Genomic DNA, 5,232 nt, shown 5'->3' with positions numbered 1-5,232 from the left:
AAATCAGATCTGTGTTTGCTTGTGTAGAATCTGTGCTATCTGTTTCAGTTTTGGTTTGAGAAGATCGATTAATCTGTTTCTGTTTATGACTGATATTATTTCAATAGATACTGTTAAGTTTAAGACAATTTCGAAATTAATCTAAGCTGTTTAGGATCTGAGTTTCAATTTGATCAGTTTCTGATAGTGTAAAAGTTTGAAGTTTAAGCTTTAGATTTCGAAATTAATTTGATTTTTGATTTGTTTGTTCTTGTTACAGGAAGAAGCCGGATATGGAGAAGCTTTGCTGGTGGAGATGGATCCGAGCAAGAAGAAGAAAGAGAGAAAGAGAGAGAAGACAGAGACGTAAGGAATATGGAAGAGGAAAGTGACGAAAGAGGAAGGCAGCGGCGTTGATTAGGTTTAGTTTTGGTTGGTTTATTAGGTTTGGTTTAGATAGGGTTAATTTAATAAACCGGTTTGTGTGTAAACCAATGTTAAGAAATAAACCGATATTAATTGTAAACCAGTTATTTGTATACTGATTTTAATTAATAAATAAAATTTAATTTTTAATTATGAATTAATTTTCGATTTGATTTTGAATTATTTAATTATGAATAATGTTCTGGTTAAATATGTTTAGTATTTTAATTTGGTCTGGGTTCATAATTATTTTTAATAAATTTTCGGATAATTAAAAACAAATTAATAACACGAAACATTTGCTATTGTTGTTTATTAAACTATAGCATTCGAAAAATCCGCTATAAAAAGTGTCGGACCTATTATAACGGGCGCTGTCAGAGCGGACAAAGAAGCGCTATTATTCATGACTCATAGCTTTTTTCGTCCGCTATTACTACCCTTATTTCTTGTAGTGAGTAATATATAAATGGTTAGGGTTAATTCACTTATCGTCAATTGGTCTTAAATTGGAAGTCAAGTAAACTGAAATGGACTTTTCAAGGGTCCTAATTCAAATTATGTAGCATTTAAGATGTCAATGCATTTCTAAGAGTTTTAATGCAGAGAGAATTCATGTTCAAATTTAAGGTAAATGCAATCAAAGTGATGAGGTGATTCAATCAAGCTAACAAGGTTCTAACACAACTAACTAGCAACTTTCAAGCAAATGGATAAAGGAGGACACATGGGTATAGAAATTTGATGTCAAATGATTAAGATTCAATCTAAAACGGCAAGGTTTCAATCAACATATTTCCCTAAGTCTAGATAACAATTCTAAACTAGTTCTTTGTCAAGAAAAAAGCTCATTTACTCTCATTGATCAAACATCAAATGCCTTTGGTTTGTGTCAATCAAGCAATCATTAAGCACAGATCATTCAACTTTCTAAGCTCCCCTAACATCAAATGCCTTTGGTAGGGTAAGCTAAGAGCATGTTGAGTTGGCTCAGACATTTCATCGAACACCTCCCGGGCAATTAAATGTCTAGATAGCTAATCCAAATTGGTCAGCTCTAGATTAGCATTAAGATCACTCAATCAAGCAAGAAAACATATTAATCTACTCTAAACATTCTAGATCATCACTTAATCATCCTAATCATCCTAAATCATGAATCCAAAGATGACTACTCACTCATTATCATGGTAGACACTAAATCATTAGTTGATCTAAGTCTAAACATGATTAATGATCAAAGTAATCAAGCAAACACAAGAGAATATGATCAAAATTAGATATTTCACCCAAAAGTGGCTTTTTTATTAGATAGAAAACAAGATATCCCCTAAAATTAGGTCTAAAAAGTATTTATAGTGGCCTAAAAACGAGCTGGGTCGACCCAACAAGCATGGATTGACCCAAGATAATTTGGGTAAAAAGTTGGTAAAAACAGAAGTGCAGATTTTTCTAAGTGTCGCAGCTGGTTTTCGACATGCGTCTTCAGGCCGCTGCAACAAGTACATATGGGGCAGGGGCGTGTGCATTTTCCCAGCGGTTTGGCTGGCCGCTGCATTTGGCCGCTGGGATAGTTGGGAACTCGTCTTATGAACCAAAATCACCATTTTTGTCTCTAAACCATCTCCAAAGGTTCCAAACTCACCAAATAGCATCTCCATCACCTAATAGAGACAAATGTATATGCAATGCACCTAAATCTACTCTAAATGCATCTAAATGGACAAATTAAGAACAAAAAAGATTGCTAAAACTATGCAAATACACAAGATATCAACTCTCCCAAACTAGAACTTTACTTGTCCACAAGTAAATTTTCAAGGTCAATTAGAAGAAAAGTTTGAAAATGGGAGCTCATAACCAAAATACACCCTTTCTAACCTTCAATGTAACATCCCAAAGAAAACATAGCAAATAGCATGAGTAACTTTCTTAGTGCACTCTAGCTTCTCAAGGCCTATCAAGAATCTTTTGTCTCTACACAAGTTACATTGCCATTCAACCAACAATTTCCTTAGCCAACTCTCACATTCATTCACACACACACAAGGTGAATTCTTGCAAATGGATATTTGATCTCAATCATTTGGCTTGGTGAGAGAATATGGTCTAATGTGAAGAAAAATGAGTTTCAATTGCATTATTTATAGTGACTCACACTCAAAAATAGGAACAAGATCATTATGCAAAATTTATCTAAGAAAGGAGCAATTCATGCATACAATGCTTGTTCTCATCATTCTACCCATTTCCTAAGTAGCTCTAAGTTCTACCATTCTTTTCTTTCTTTCCCAAACCCAAAATACTCCCTCTTTCATCTCTCACCCATTGAACTCTCCTTACTTTCCTTTGATTTAACCAACTAGGGACTTGTTCTTTTGAATTTACACTTTTAGACTTAGCTCTCTTCTTTTCTTTTCCCCCACTCAACTATTGTTTCTTTGATTCCCCTTTTTTTTTTGGGGAGGGGGTTCTATTGATACTTTAGAGCTTTTCCTTTCTAACTTTCTTTGTCCCTAGGGGTTTCTTACTTTAAACACTCTTTTTGGTTCATCTCTTTCGCTCAATCTCTCTCATTCTCAGGATCAAAAGAATTTAAGCTCACAAACACAAAAACCATCCTAGAGGCTAACTCAAATGAAGTCCTAATGCTAGCCAAAGATGAGAACAACCCCATTGTCGCTCCTAATACTCTCAAGATTTTGCACATGACATTCTATCAATAAAAGACCTCACTCAAGCAAATTAATGTTGGTTTCAAAGAATGGTGAGGGTTAATGAGTATGAGAGTGCCATTTGGGTTAACAAAGATTGATACAAGGAGAGAAAGATAACCCAAATGTTTATGATATCCATGATCAAGTATGAAAATGCCCATATGCAATAGAGATTAAGTTCATTAAGCCTTAGTTCATTTGGAGTTGGTTTCAAGAACAATGTCAATCATCAAGCAAGCAACATGTTTCAAGAAGAGTTTTCAAGGCTCGAAGCTTACAAGTTTTTTCAAGAGATGCTTAAGCTACTTGATATGTTTACCTAGGATATCAAATTGAGTTCTAGACATGTGTTCTTTACAAGGTTTCTCCCTATGCATGAATGCAATCTAAATGCTTCTAGACTCAATTCTAAAGATGCAAATGATGCAACTAAATGCTTCTTTTTATGATTTTCAAAAATTTTCATTTTTTGTGGGTTTTCTATGCAAATAAATATGCACAATGGAATGCATGAGACTCAGTGACAACTAGACGAAACAAAACACAATGTGAGATAGTAGACTCTCCCTCAAACTTACTTCACATAGTCCCTTGTGTGAGAATAAGCTCAAAGGAGAGATCTAAGGGAAAGACATAAACATGATAACTAAGTATTTACAAAGGTAGAATGCACTTACTTGAAGTTGGCTGTCACGAGAGAAGGGAAATGAGGAGGGAGGAGTTGTTGTCACCTTGGAATTTTCGACACACTTACATGACCGTTGGGAATTTTTGAGAATTCCGCCAAACTTGTCCCTAAGCTTATTCAAACACATTAAAGCAAGAAAAAGATATATAGAAATATATACAAAGGATACCATGGGACTTCCTCCCAAGTGAGCTTGTTTTAAGTCTCTAGCTTGACTTTCCTTCCAATTGGCTAATGAAGAGGAGGATCTTTCCCACCTTCAAGACTGATGGTGAGGACTTGAGAGAGAAGCTCTTGAAGCTTGATTGGATCATCTTGGAGATGTGGAGTGATGATGGCCTTTGCACTTGAGAATGGTGTAGACTTTCCCTTGCATTTGATCTTGTACTCAATAGCTCCATCCTTGAACTTCATTGGGTGAAGAGTGAGAGCGTGTGGCATCATATCAAGAGGTGAAGGGTGAGGTTCTTTCATCATCTTCTTCTTGCCATGAGCAGCCTTTGTGGCTCTACTCACCTATTCCTTTGTAGCACTTTCCAAGTGCTCATCACACATCTCTTTAGAGGACCCTCCATCAAGACATTCTTTTCTACTAACAACCATTTCATCCTTGATCTTTTCAATGGAAGGTTCTCCACAAGTGATGGTTCCACAATACTCAAAATTCATCATTGGAGACTTGATTGGGTAGGAGACAGCTTTGTTCACATTGAGGAGTGTTACCTTCTTGTTGGCAAAGTCAATGCAAGCTCCTACTGTTGTGAGAAATGGTGTGCCAAGGATCAATGAGACTCTCTTCTCAGTTGCCATCTTCAAAACAGTGAGATCAATAGGGATGATGCAGTCTCTAATCTTCATAGGGTAGTCTTTGATTAAACCTAATGGAGTTGTTGAAGAAGAGTCTCCAAACATGATTGAAGATGTGTTTGGCTCCATGTTCTCAATCCCAAGACTCTTCACCATCTCCATTGAGATCACATTCACACTTGCACCAGAATCAACAAGAGCATCATCAAGTGTAAACTTACTAAGGGAGCAAGACAAGGTGAATTTCCCTTGGGTTTCTAGTTTTGGAATAGACTTTGGTGTGACTGGTGGATCAAGCTGCATAGTAGAGATGTTTAAGAGCTCTCCTACTTCTTCTTTGTGAGCTAGAATTTCCTTGATGAGCATCATTTGGACATGAGCATCATGCATATTCGATATCTATGGAAGCTTGACTCCTACATCTCCCATGTCTTTTCTGAACTTGGAGATCACCTTCTTTTGAGCTTTAGTGAGGAACCTTTGTGGAAATGGGAGCTTGTCATAAGGTGATTTCTCAACCACATGAGCTTCTTCTAACTGAACCTCCTTCAATTGCGTGACAGCTTTCCCAATAACCAGTTTCTCATCTTTGTGTCTAACTGGTTGCAAAACCTT

Source organism: Brassica oleracea, chromosome C1, assembly GCF_000695525.1.
Source record: "Brassica oleracea var. oleracea cultivar TO1000 chromosome C1, BOL, whole genome shotgun sequence".
NCBI classification, from domain to species: Eukaryota; Viridiplantae; Streptophyta; class Magnoliopsida; order Brassicales; family Brassicaceae; genus Brassica; species Brassica oleracea.
Note: the sequence above shows the minus strand (reverse complement) of the source record.